The sequence below is a fragment of the Chiloscyllium punctatum genome, chromosome 42, assembly GCF_047496795.1.
Source record: "Chiloscyllium punctatum isolate Juve2018m chromosome 42, sChiPun1.3, whole genome shotgun sequence".
Lineage (NCBI taxonomy): Eukaryota > Metazoa > Chordata > Chondrichthyes > Orectolobiformes > Hemiscylliidae > Chiloscyllium > Chiloscyllium punctatum.
The window spans coordinates 4616868-4631557 of record NC_092780.1 but is presented as its reverse complement, the minus strand read 5'-3'; the positions used below and the strand labels follow the sequence as shown (position 1 = coordinate 4631557).

Below are 14690 nucleotides of genomic sequence, written 5' to 3'. Positions count from 1 at the left end.
TGTGTCCTGGGGCAGTAATTATAATTAATTGTACCCAGATCTATCCCTCAATCCTTAAGACCTGTTCCCAACCGAACCTGTCAGATTACCTTCCCTTTGCAAGTCATAATTTGGAGGTGCTGGTGTTGGACTGGGGTGTACAAAGTTTAAAAATCACACAACACCAGGTTATAGTCCAATAGGTGCTAGTGCTACCAAATAAACCTATTGGACTATAACGTAGTGTTGTGATTTTTAACTTTGTCATTGAAAGGTATAGGATTCTTTTATTAACTGCTTTTTAGAGTTTGATTCCACATGGAAAGAAATAATTGATTTATTATGTTACTTTTGATAGTTCAATAGATTTGTTGTACTCCTTTAACTCCGATGAACTAATACAACTCCATATGCCTCAATCTGCACAAAGAAGTGGGAAATGAATTGAGTTCCTTTGGGAAATGGTGGCGATCAACACAAAGGTGCTGATCTGTAGATTTAGTTAGAATTGTTTTGGCCCAGATTCACTGCTTTTCAGTGCAGAATGTGTATTTAAGAAGAATAATTCTGCAACTACATTTATAGAAAGGGTTCTTCATTTTAGAGGTGGGGTGTGGAGATTGTCTGTGGGATTAGTGAGTGGGCTCTGATTGCCTTGACCAACCAATCAGCACACTCTCCTCATACAATGTGAACTGTTGTTCCATTTTGGGATTTGGGATTCTTGCGTCTGTCCTGGTAAGAGCAAGATCTGTTTAAAAATGCAACACATTGTTAGCCTTTTCTAAAATCTTTGTTACAAGTAAAATTCCTAATCTCTTTCCTCAGCACAGGAGCTCTGATACACATGTCAACTTGTATGCTGGGAGCTTTTATCGGGCAAATCTGAGGACACCTCAGATTTGGTGTTAAGCTGCTTTTTTGAGTGAGAATATTATCATTGTGTGATTTCCTAAACTCTGCTTTGAGGACATCATAGTTTGATATTAACCATGGAGCCTGATATGACCTGTGCTATATATGTTTTCTTGAATATAACGTATTTGGAAAGACTAGACATTACAGTCAACCATTTAATGATTAAACCATTTCAGGTTATTACCATTGGGTACCTTATTTTATGATCCAGCAATGGAGGTAGGATTCTCCTATCACTCCTACCCGATTGTGGCAAACAGTCATAGAATTTTACAGCATGGAAACATACTCGTTGGTCCAACTCATCCATGTCGACCAGATGTCCTAAATAAATCTAGTCCCATTTGCCAGCATTTGGCCCGTATCCCTCAAAACCCTTCCTAAACGTCAAGATGCCTTTTAAGTGTTATAATCATACCAGCCTTCACCACTTCCTCTGGTAGCTAATTCCATGCATACACCACCCTCTGCATGAAAATGTTACCCCTCAGGTCCCTTTTAAATTTTTCCCCTCTCACCCTAAACCTATGACCTCTAGTTGTGGACTCCCCTACCCCAGAGAAAAGATCTTGTCTATTTACCCTATCCACGCCCCTCATGATATTATAAACCTCTATAAGGTTACCCCTCAGCCTCCAACGCTCCAGGGAAAACAGCCCCAGCCTATTCAGCCTCTCCCTATAATTCAAACCCTCCAACCCTGGCAACATCCTTGTTAGTCTTTTCTGCACCCTTTCACGTTCAACAGTATCTTTCCTATTATTGTAAAAGTTATCAATGATTTAATTCCTTTTTTGACTTTCTGCTGTCTGCAGGACAGGATAGATATTCTATCTTTTGATTTTTAAAAGTCACCTAAAAGTGATCTTTGGTCAGTATTGACCATGTGACCAACACTCCAGCTTTCTACATTATGACTGTGTGCAGCTCAAAATAGCACACTCTACTGCACTAATGAGAATTATTTTAAATTTTCACTGGTCAGCTGCTCCTGTAGCTTTGAGTGAAGGGATCTGTTTGCATTGAACTGCGGTTGGCAGAGCCCAGTGGATCAGTGTCTATAGCTGATTGAGTTGAGACATTCATACACTCCAACCTCATTGCCAATATCTCTTGGCAAGTAGTGGGGAAAAGACATTATTTAGACCCTTTTATGATATCTATGAGATATTATGGAATTCTAGTTATCTGACTGTTGTTTTTCCCACATATGTGCAGAGCAAGGTTTTATGTGCTTATGGTCAGATAACCTGTTTTGGTTGAGTGGAAATTATTGGCCAGGATCTCAGGGAGAATGACTTGCTGTTCAGAGTGGTGGAACAGGATCCACTGTTTGGCTGGACAGAGTCTCAGGAGTTAACACATTCTGTGACATACAGCAGCTCTCGCAGTGTAACACTTCCCAGAGTGAAGGTGAAGTTGCCATAGTGCCAGAGGACCATAGGGCTGCTCTCTTATTAGAGGGAGCTGACTGGTGGTGATTTAATCTGAGGGTCACCATGCCTCAAGTGAGGTTGAGGAGGTGTGACCTTCGTGGTGACCTCAGTTGTTGTGTGAACCGAGCCCATGCTGTAGCTGTCACTCTGCATCACAAACCAGCTGTCTAGCCAACTGAGCTAGCTGACCTCCCAAAGCCAGCGTCCGGTTGGTGGTTTATGGCCTACACCATCGGGTTAAAAGTCTGGTGCTATACCGACTGAGCTCCTCAGGCGAGCATCCCCCAATGTCACATCAGACCCTCCAGTGCTTGGACTGTGCAAGGAAGATTGAATTAAACGGAACCCTGAAAGTGCATATTTCTGACCAATACTACCATATTCTTGTGAATTGTTCAATATCATTTTTAAAATGTTGCACTAAATCTGTATGGCACCATGTAATGGCAGGAGGCCATAGGTTTAATTTTGCTCTTCAGCCTGAGTGTTTATCCAGTGCTTCTGCTTTGAACTAACTGCCAAATGTAACTTGAACAATTTTTTCGGCCTTGGAACTTTCTAGAATCAAACCTGCAAAGATTTCCACTTGTATAAGGTTTTTCCCGTGACAATGAGCTCCCCAAGATCACAGCATTGTTACAGCATAGAAGATGGACATTCAGTCTATCATGTTTGTGGCAGCTCTCTGAATGAGCTTCTCACCAAATGCCATCCTCTTCCCTTCTCTCTGTAACTGCATTTTGTTTGTTTTCCAATGATAATCCAATTCCGCCCCCGCCCCCCCATCATCCTTGATTGAACTTGCTTTCTTGCATTTAATTCCACTTGTTACATGAAAATAATTTTTTTCCCCTCATGTCACATTTGGTTTTCTGATCATTCTAACTATTTGCCCTCTCATTCTCAATCCTTGTGTGCGTGTGTGGGAAGACTTATTTCCCTACTTACTCTGTCTGGACCTCTCATGAGTTTGAAAACTTCAATCAGACTTCCACTCAGCCTTCTCTTCAAGAGAACACTCCCAGCTTTTCTCAGTCGTCAAAACTGCAATTCCTAAATGCCTGGAACCATTGCTAAACTTTTCAGCTTCAGCATCTTGCAGTGGGTGTGAATGAACTGCCAGATTTCAACTGGAAGGGGGAAGAGAATTAAGCCGGTAAGATTCTCTCTGCTGCAGAAACTCTGCAGTCATTATCTTTGACTGAAAACCCACTCGGTGCATTTTTGAATCCAGCTGTGTGACAACTTCACCCTCTTTATGAAAAGGTCAAAAACATCAGGCAAAAATGCAAAGCAACTACGTGAGGGCTGAGAACTGACAATTGGAAAGTTGAGGCCTGTCTGGATTGCGGTCAGTAATATTACAAAAAAAAACATTATAATTTCAGGATATTAAAGAATAACAGTATTTGTGAAAGTGATCTTTGTGTTATCTGGCCACTGTAGTCACTCGGATGTGTTTTTGGTAGACAACATATTTCAGTAATGAAAAGTTGGCTCCCTCCCAGTAGGTTTGGCAGAGACTCCCAGTGAATCTGCTGCTGAGAACACTTGCCTTCACTGCACTGCCCTCGTTTGCCTTGAATGCCTCTAATAATAACACTGTTAAATAGGTCAAGTATCCAAATGTGGATGGTATTTAACCCTCTGAGCATTTAGGTTTCACAATGCCAAACTCTGCTGCTTGTATCTGGAACAATTCAATGTTGCAGCAGAAAGATATTTGTAATGTGACTGCTGTATGAAGGCTTATCGAGAGAGAGGTTTCACCTTGATGTGCACGGCCTGACAGTGGTCAAAGCAGGCCCAGCTGAGGTGTTCAAGACAGATTAGATCATTACCTTAAAGGGAAAGAAGAGTGAGAATGTGATCCGATTGCATTGCTCATTTGGAGAGCTGGCAGAAATACAACCAGCCAAATGGTGGTCTTTACTGAATTTATTTTATTCACTTGAATGTGGGTGTCTTTGGCTGAGCCAACATTTGGGAAGGCAGCAATGGATCATCCAATCAGCACTTCTGGATGAAGATTACAGAATCCCTACAGTTTGGAAGCAGGTCATTCTGCTCATCGAGTCGGCACTGACCCTCTGAACAGCATCCTGCCTAAAACCATACCATCCCTGTAACCCGACATTACCCATGGCCAATCCAGCTAACCTGTACATCTTTGGACTGTGGGAGGAAAGCAACGCGGATACAGGGGGAATGTGCTGGAATTGAACCCAGGTCCCTGGTGCTGTGAGCAGCAGTGCAAACCACTGAGCCACTATGCCACCTGGTATTCCCACTCAGTCTCCCATCCAGGTACTAACCAGACCAGAATCTCCTTAGCTTCCAAGATCAGATGAGATTGGGTGTTTTCAGACGAACATGGCCATAGATTGCTGCGAATGCTTCCAGCCTTTTTGTTTGCAGTGACGTTGGGCTCCCCCATCATTGAGGTTGGGGATAGTTCTGGAGCCACCTCCTCCAGTTTGTTGATCAATTGTCCACCACCATTCACAACTGAATGTGGCAGGACTGCAGAACTTAGGCCTGATCTGATGGTTGTGGAATTACTTAACTCTGTCCATCACTTGCTTATACTGTTTGACATTCAGACTCCAGTATTATAGCTATGCCTGGTGCTGTTCCTGGCATACCCTCCTGCAATTTCCACTGAACCAGAGTTGATCCCCAGGTTTGACAGTAATGGTTGAGTGGGGGATATGCCGGGCCATGAGGTTACACATTGTGCTGGAGTGCAATTCTGCTGCTTCTGATGGCCCACAGTGCCTCAAGAAAACCTAGTCTTGAGATCTGTTCAAAGTCTACCTCATTTAAAACAGTGAAATCTCCATTTTGTTGTGCGGCGCTATCCTCCATGTGAAGATGCACTTTGTTTGTCTCCACAACGTGGAGGAGCCGATGTCGGACTGGGGTGGACAAAGTTAAAAATCACACAACACCAGGTTATAGTCCAACAGGTTTATTTGGAAGCACTAGCTTTCGGAGCGCTACTCCTTCATCAGGTGGTTGTGGAAAAGGACAATAAGATACGGAATTTACAGCAAGAGATCACAGTGACATGCAACTGAAGTGATATATTTAACAAAGCTCGATTGTTCTTAACTCTTTCATCTCTTAGAATCTGATCCTGCAATCCATTCTAAAAGATGAAAGACTTAACAGCAATGAAGATTTGTAAAATATATAATTTCAGTTGCATGACGCTGTGATCTTTTGCTATAAATTCTGTGTCTTATGGTCCTGCTCCACAGCCACCTGATGAAGAAGCAGTGCTCCGAAAGCTAGTGCATCCAAATAAACCTGCTGGACTATAACCTGATGTTGTGTGATTTTTAACTTTGTCTCCACAAGGATGGTGCTGTGATACTTACTTTTTACCAGTTACTGTCCTGAACAGGTTGGTCAGTGGTGGACAGCTTGGTGGGGATGTTGTCAAGCATGTTTCTCCCCCTTTCCCTCCTCCTCCTCCTCCCCCCCACCCTTTGGTTCCTTTACCACCTGCCTTCGACTCAGACCAGCAGCCATGTCCTGAAGGATTTGACCAGCTTGGTCAGGAATGGTGTTACTGTGCCATTCTGGGACTATCCATTGGAAACCTCCCCCCATCCAGAATCCATTCTGCACCTGTACCACACTTTGTGTTCCTCCAAAGTGATGCTCCTTGTGGAGGAGCAATGAACCATGGGCGGGGGTACACATCAATCAGGCAGTTTCCCGATACCACGAGCTGTGTGTCGTCTGCAATCACTGACAATTCCCTCCCCACTGTATCTCCCTTTTCTGCCATCTCTGCTGGGTCTGTCCTGCCGATGGGACAGGAATCGAATAGGATATCCTTTATTATCACACATACTCCTGTATTTCTGTACTTGAGTATGGTGAAAAGTTTATAATGTCACCCCATATTGTACCACCTAGTTACAGAGTACCCAGATATAGATCTCTGAGATACACAATATCGAAATAAAAGTTACATTTCTTATCGTTATTCAGAGTATAAGTTAGAAAAATGAGAAAGTTTTTAAAAAGATAAGCATCATCAATTTTCCATAAAGGGTCTGCAAAACGTCTGGACTGGGGGCTTCCACACGTGGTCTGCCCGGGCTCAAAAGCTACTGACCGCCCACACCAAACCCCAGTCCAACACCCTCCCCCCGCTCCTCTCGGGCCTCCATCCCCAGGCCGTCCCCCGCTCCGCTCAGGCCTCCATCCCCCGGGCCATCCCCCGCTCCACTCAGGCCTCCATCCCCCACTCTGCTCAGGCCTCCATCCCCCGGGCCATCCCCCACTCTGCTCAGGCCTCCATCCCCCGCTCCTCTCGGGCCTCCATCCCCAGGCCGTCCCCCGCTCCACTCGGGCCTCCATCCCCCGCTCCACTCGGGCCTCCATCCCCCGCTCCGCTCAGGCCTCCATCCCCCGGGCCATCCCCCGCTCCTCTCGGGCCTCCATCCCCCACTCTGCTCAGGCCTCCATCCCCCGGGCCATCCCCCGCTCCACTCAGGCCTCCATCCCCCACTCTGCTCAGGCCTCCATCCCCCGGGCCATCCCCCGCTCCACTCAGGCCTCCATCCCCCGGGCCATATCCCACTCTGCTCAGGCCTCCATCCCCCACTCCACTCGGGCCTCCATCCCCTGGGCCATCCCCCGCTCCTCTCGGGCCTCCATCCCCAGGCCGTGCCCCGCTCTGCTTGGGTTCCATCCCCAGGGTCATACTGAACTCCGAACCATCCTGAGGATGTGTCACTCAACCAGAAATGTTAACTCTGATTTCTCTCCACAGATGCTGCCAGACCTGCTGAGCTTTTCCAGCAATTTCTGTTTTAGTTACTTATACAAAGTGTTGTTTTGCATAATCTCTCTGATGGAAAAATACTTCCATTATCTAACCTTAGCCCATTAATCTGTCCGGCACTCTCTCACTCTCTCTCCCCCTCACTCAGGCTTTCTAACTCTGCCCTTGCTATGGTTCAGTGAGGAACACTTTGACTTTCAAATCAGAAGGTCACTGGTCTATTCCTCATCTGAGACGTTACCAGCAGAACCAGGCCAATAGACGAATGGGGTGCAGCACTGACGGAGGTATTACCACCTCACTGGAGAAGATTCCATGACACACTCCTGTGTCTTGTCTTAATTATTCCTTAACCATCTCCATTATTTAGTTTTAATCTACAGGAACATGTTCGCAGATTGGCTTTAGTATTTCTTATTAAAACAGCTGATTGGAGATATTTAAAGTATATAATTGCCTGTGGAGCACTTTCTCTTATGAAAGGCATCAAGTTCTTTTAATGTTGTATCTCAGCCTTTTGCACTGAGCAGTCAAACTAGAAAGGGGAAATCTCACATTTATCCTTCTCAACCTCAGGATCTTCTGAAGCAGCTCGCTGGTGGTGTATGCTTGAGGTGTGGCCCTTTTTAAGGTCGAAAACAAACAGCGCATTTAGGCACAGCAAGCTCTGTCGAACAGCAATTGGATAATGAGCAGATGGTTAGTTAGATGTTTGGAATCAACATGTTCTGGAGCAGCTGGGACTTGAATCTGAGCCTTCTGCCCCAGAGGTAGGGTCACTATCACAGCATCACAAGAGTCTCCTCCAGCTAGTCTAGATATAGTGAAGTGAATTGAGTGATTAAATACGGCCGGTCCAGTTTGCAAAACCCTGTCCTCCCGTGAGTGACACAGTGGAGTTTTTGAGGTCAGAGCTGAAAATGTGTTGCTGGAAAAGTGCAGCAGGTCAGGCAGCATCCAAGGAACAGGAGAATCGACGTTTCGGGCATGAGCCCTTCTTCAGGAATCTGCCCTTGAACCTCGAAGTTTTTGAGATCCGTCTTGTTGTATCACTAAGCCAAAGCTGTGCAATTGCAGGGAGTGAAATGGCGCCATGGTCACATTGCCAAACTAGGAGTCCAAAGATGAGGACCAGTGACTCACAGACAGGAGTTCAAATCCTATCAGAGCAGCTGAGGAAATCTACAGTTCAGTGAATCTGGTGTCAGTATTGGTGAACATGAAATAACTGGATTGTTGCTTTAAAAACCCATCCCCTTTGGAGGGACATTGGCTGACCTAAAATGTGACTCCACACACATAACAATGTGACTCTAAGCCTCGCAAGTCACTTGGATAGATTCAATGAGGCAGCTCACCATCACCTTCTCAAGTAATTAGCAATGTGTGCTGGCCTAATAAATAACAATAAACTTGCAACTGGTAGTGAGACTTGTGTCTAAAAATTCCACAATAGTGACTAGTTTTCTGTCTAAGGTGTATAAACCTGCAGCAATCTGGAGTGCACCACACAGTTACAGACCCGAAATAGTGAGGGGAAAAGGCTGGGGACATATTATCCTTTGTGCGAGTGAACTCCAGCAAAGGATTCAGTTATTGATGGTTGTGGTAACTGAGACAAATGGAGTCTTGGATTTAGAGCTTCTTGCTGAACAAAGTTCACAACTTTCTTTATCTGGGGGCTACCATCAGCATAAAGGGCAGAAACGGTTGGGAACATGAAGAATCTTGCTTTGAGAAAGGTCTAAATATATCTCTCTCTGAAAAGAAATTATGAAGCGATTTGTTCCCATATGCATCAAGAGCAATTAATTGTGCTGGTTTGCTTGTCACTTGCAGTTCTGACTGGAACGCTGGATGATCTGAAGACAATTGGGGTTGTGACCCTTTTTGTTTGTGGAATTTTGAGCAGTGATGCCTACTGATTTAGAGCATCTCTGCAAGTTTCAAATGATCCCAAATCAAGTCTTGTTCATGTGCTTGCTGACCTAGATTGGCTCCAATTTGGGAGAATTTTAATGAAAAAAAGTCCTCATTTTCAAATTTTTTTTTTGCTGCTTTGTCACTCCCTATCCCTCGCTGAGCTGTAGGTTTGATATCCAGACGTTTCATTACCTGGCTAGGTAACATCATCGGTGGCGACCTCCAAGTGAAGCGAAGCTGTTGTCTCCTGCTTTCTATTTATATGTTTGTCCTGGATGGGGTTCCTGGGGTTTGTGGTGATGTCATTTCCTGTTCGTTTTCTGAGGGGTTGATAGATGGTATCTAGATCGATGTGTTTGTTTATAGCATTGTGGTTGAAGTGCCAGGCCTCTAGGAATTCTCTGGCATGTCTTTGCTTAGCCTGTCCCAGGATAGATGTGTTGTCCCAGTCGAAATGGTGGTTTTTTTCATCCGTATGTAGGGCTACGAGGGAGAGAGGGTCGTGTCTTTTTTGTGGCTAGCTGGTGTTCGTGTATCCTGGTGGCTAACTTTCTTCCTGTTTGTCCCACGTAGTGTTTGTGGCAGTCCTTGCATGGAATTTTGTAGACCACGTTGGTTTTGTCCATGGGTTGTACTGGGTCTTTTAAGTTTGTTAGTTTTTGTTTGAAAGTGTTGGTGGGTTTGTGTGCTACTAGGATTCTGAGGGGTCTTAGTAGTCTGGCTGTCATTTCTGAAACTTCTTTGATGTATGGTAAGGTGGTTAGGGTTTCTGGCTGTGTTTGGTCTGCTTGTCATGGTTTGTTCTTGAGGAATCTGCAGACTGTGTATTTTTTGAGTGTCCATTCTTCTTGAATACGTTGTATAGATGGTTCTCCTCTGTTTTCCGAAGTTCGTCTATGCTGCAGTGTGTGGTGGCTCGTTGGAAAAATGTTCTGATACAGCTTTGTTTGTGTGTGTTGGGATGGTTGCTGGTGTAGTTAAGTATTTGGTCAGTATTTATCAGTTTTTTTGTATACGCAGGTTTGTAGTTCTCCGTTGTCCTTTCATTCGACTGTGACATCCAGGAATGTGAGTTTGTTGTCGGTTTCTTCCTCCTTAGTGAACTTTATGCCTGTGAGGGTGTTGTTGATGATGTTAAATTTCTCTTCTATCTTGTTTTGTTTTGTGATGACAGAGGTGTCATCAACGTAGCGGACCCAGATTTTTGGTTTGATGATTGTAGGGCTGTTTGTTCTAGTCTTTGCTTTACTGCTTCTGCTATGAATCCTGATCGCGGAGATCCCATGGGTGTGCCGTTGGTTTGTTTGTAGATGATGATGTTGTTGAAGGTGAAGTGGGTGGTGAGGCACAGGTCCACTAGCTTCATGATGTTTTCGTTGGTAATGTGATTGATAGTGGTTGGGGTGTGTGTGTGAAGGTCTCTTCTAAAAGTGTGGTAAGTGTTTCCAGAACAAACATAAATAGAAAGCAGGAAACAACAGCTTCGCTTCACTTGGAGGTCGCCACCGATGATCTTATCTAGCCAGGTAATGAAATGTCTGGATATCAAACCTACAGCTCAGCGAGCAAACCTACACCTTAAACCTCAACCTGAGCTACAAACCTTGCACTTCCTATCCCTCCAGCTTCTCCACAACCCCACAACCCTCTGAAATCACTCCACTACCTCCGGCTTCTTGTGCATGTTTCTGTTCATAGCACAAGCTCCAGTGGCACAGCAATGAAATCCTTAGACCCTAAACTCTGGTGTTACCTCCTGAAACCCTTCCCTCATTCCTTTAAAAATACACTTTCTTAAAAGGTAACTTCTTGACCAAACACTGGTGGCCATCTGCCTTAAAATCTCCTGTGGCTCATCACTAAGAGAGGTCTTCACCCCAAAAGTGGTGAGCCTGTGGCCTTCTCTACCTCAGGACGTTGTTGAAGCCGCAACGTTGAATGTTTTCAAGAAGGAGTTCAAGAGGGTAGAAAGTGGGAACAGGGGATTGAGTTGGAAGATCAGCCATGATCGTATTGAATGGTGGAGCCGGCTCAAAGGGCTGATTGACCTATGCTTCCTATTTTCAATGTTTCATTCAATTTCCTTCTACAAAGATAAAAATCACACAACACCAGGTTATAGTCCAACAGGTTTAATTTGAAGCACACTAGCTTTAGGAGCGACGCTCCTTCATCAGGTGATAGTGGAGGGCTCAATTGTAACACAGAATTTATAGCAAAAACTTAGTGTGATGTAACTGAAATTATATATTGAAAAATTGATTGTTTGTTAAGCCTTTCATCTGTTAGAAAGTATCTTGGGACATTTTTGCTCCATTTTCAAAGGCATTTATATCTGCCTCATACTGAACCTGTCCCTTGCTTCCCTATTGCTTGTCTCTGCACCCTCCCCTTCTGCATGCCCATTGTTGAGTGTGACTGATCATGGGGGCTATCTGATTCAAATGCCTATCTGATATGAACAACTGTAATTTTCATGGGCGTTGGTATTTTGAGAAGTTAGAGCATCTAGAATGAGAAATGAGAATAATTTGTACCTTGTTTACATTGACCTGGAGTGGGAGATATTGCAGTTGGCCATCATCCTTCTGAGGGTGTTGTTGAAACCCATCATAAATCTCTCAAGGTTTGACAGAATCGGGTTGGTTTAACTTGGTTTAATGCTTCCTGTGGGGGCAGTTCAGATTGAAATATTAGTCAATGTGTTCGATTCATAGCATGCCTTGTTTCTAAAGTCATAATTTGATGCTATTGAGATGGAGTCTGTAACTCTGCAAGTGGAACATGCTGCATTTCCATCGTGCTCAATAGCCACCTACAGAAGAACAGGAAACTGTGGGTGCTGACTGCTGAAATATTTCCAGGCTTCAGAGCCTTTGGTTATGTGGGGAATCAAGAAAAGCCAGGATTGCTCTCTATAAAGCACAGGAGGTTGTGGGGAAATCTAATTGCCACCTTCAAAACTGAGAGGTTTGATAGAATAGCTTTTTAAAAAAAAAAGGAAGGCAACGAGCAGAAGGCACAACTGAATTGAGGAGCCATAGAACCAGTGGGAGCCATTGGGGTTTTATATGGCATAGAAGTTTGCTAGGTTCGAGAATTTTTGTTATTCGTTTGTGCAGTGTGAATGTTGTTGTTGGGGCCAGGATTTATTGCCTATCCCTAATTGCCCTGAACTGTGGTTTGTTCAGCCATTTTAAAAGGCAGTCAAGAGTCAGCACTATTTGCGCTGGGTCTGGAGTCACATAGGCATCCATGAACCAGACGGCTTTTCACAGAAACCAGTGACTAGTACTAACTTTATGGCCCTGATTAATTAATTGAATCTAAATTTGACTATCTTCTGTGGTTGGATTTGAACCAATACTTTCCCTTGCCCCTCCATTGATCAGCCTGGGCCTTTATATGTTACCAGTCCAATGACATTACCCCTTTCTACAATGTCTTCCACCCCTGATGCTTCCCATTTCCACTCAACGCAAGTTGTCACTTGTACAAGTTTTTAATCTGTGTTTTTGTTTTTTTAGATCACGTTAAAATAGTGCAGCAGGTTATTACAAGTTTATATCTGTCAAATACCAAGTGTTCAGATAATGTCAGTGCAGCTGGTTTGAGATTATGGTAAATTTTAATAGTCTTAACGCAAATTCTGCCTGTCTGCCACTTTCAAATGTCAGACAAGCTATTCTGCCAGAATCCCAAGAGGTTTGTGTTATCACATTTTAATATAGAGTACCCGTAGCCTTTTCTTCCGTAATTGCTTTAAACCTATTGTTTGTGCCCTCGCGTTGAGTATTAAACATCTGGTGTGATTAAATTACTTAATAAAATGAGCCCATTTCAATTTAGGGTGGAGAACAACTTTGCAAATAACCTGCATACAAAAATAAATTTAGGAAAAGCTCTCTTCTCGACAGTCATTTCCTGTCATCCGCAGTGATATTTAGTCGCTCTCTTTCCATGTCAATAAATACAGTTTTAATCCTGGATCTCAACTTTGTACAAATCAGTTTGAATTTAATCCTGAAGAAGAGATATTACTGTCTTGGGATTGTGGCAATAGTGTGTATTTATAAAGTATCTTTGATGTGTCAAGGTACTTCTCCTAGCTGTTATTAGACTCTATTTGACAGCTATAAAATGAAACTGCATAGGTGATGCTGGACAGATAATTAAATGCCTGGCCTGGCAAGTAACTTTTAAGCTGCATGTAAAAAGAAGGAAGCAGTTTAGAAAGAAAATCTCTCCAGGGAGTGTTGGAGTGAATAGATACTTTCAAGGGGAAGCTAGACAAGCAAACTGAGATGGGAATGCAGGGCTGCAAAGATGGACGTGGCTGAGGAAAGCTGGAAGGGAGAAACTTGAATGGAACATGAATTGAATTAGTTTTATTGTCACACGTACTCAAATGAGTACAGTGAAAACTTTACCAAGTCACCATCTTAATTATCATAGAATCCCAATACTGTGGAAACTGTCCATTTGGCTCATCAAGTCCACATCGACCCTCCAAAAAGCATCCCTCCCAGGCCTGTAACTCTGCATTTCTCACTGTGAATCCACCGAGCCTGGAGACAATGGGCAATTTAGTCTAACAGATCTTTGACTTGTGATGGAAACCGAAGCACCCAGAAGAAACCCACACAGACATTGGGAGAATGTGTCAACTCCACACGTTGGCTGGAATCTAACACTGGTCCCTGGCACTGAGGGGTAGTGCTAAACACTGAGTCACCGTGTCACCTGGTATGAAGGTACATTGATGCAGGTTCATAAGAACAAATTCTTAGCAAAATAAATTATAAGGTAAAGAAATAAAATGTCCAACATTACAGATCATTGGAATAAATGAGAAAATAAACAAATAAAACGTTCAGAACAACAGTCTCATTGGCATAACATAATCATTGGTGTGGACTGATTTGGCCAAAGAGCACATTCCTGACCCAAACTGCCTGTGAATTCCAGATCCTGGGGACAAGTCAGCAAAGACATGGCCTCCAATGGCAGAGCAAAGAGAGAGAGAGGGATGCACAAAACCAGGATCGGGAGAACACCAATATCTTTGAGCTGTAGGCATGGTGGAAGTGACAGCATGGCAAAGTTGAGGGGATTCAAAACCAGAATGAGAATTGTTAAAATTGAGGCTTTGTGTGAGTGTTCCTCAGCAAGCATTGGGTAATGGTTGAACGGGGCTTGGTGTGAGTGGGGGATAGAGGAGCAGAGGCTTCAGGTTAGAAGCACAAGGAGAAGCGAAGTTGACAGCATTAACTAGAGAAGTGAGTCGGGGAGAGCAGAGTGATGTTAAAAATCTGGTGATATTAAATCGCCTGCTTGCTTGTGATAAAATAAGGCTTTGAATCAAATGTCTTGGAATTGCTGAGGGAGGAAAAAGATGATATTTCTTCATAATGAGAATAGAATGAGAGAAGGCCATTTTATCCAATCAAGCTCAAAGCTATCACCGAAAGCCAAGAGGCCTGTGGTATCAGCAATGAGTGTTGGCTGATACAAACATGGAGCTCTGACAATTGAAGTCTTAAATCTTAATGCAGTCATCACAGCACCAAGGTAATTCATAGGTGTGCCTTAAAATAATAATATTAATCAAATTCAAGATGTGAATGTGG

At 43.7% G+C, this 14690-nt stretch overlaps 1 protein-coding gene and 1 pseudogene across 1 annotated transcript in view; one reads left to right on the top strand and one right to left on the bottom strand.

The window, feature by feature from the left end:
* Nucleotides 1-14690, top strand: part of skap1 (src kinase associated phosphoprotein 1) — a 702970-nt gene that overhangs the window by 35010 nt on the left and 653270 nt on the right. The window lies entirely within an intron of this gene.
* LOC140465959 (5S ribosomal RNA) lies at nt 4600-4718 on the bottom strand (annotated as a pseudogene).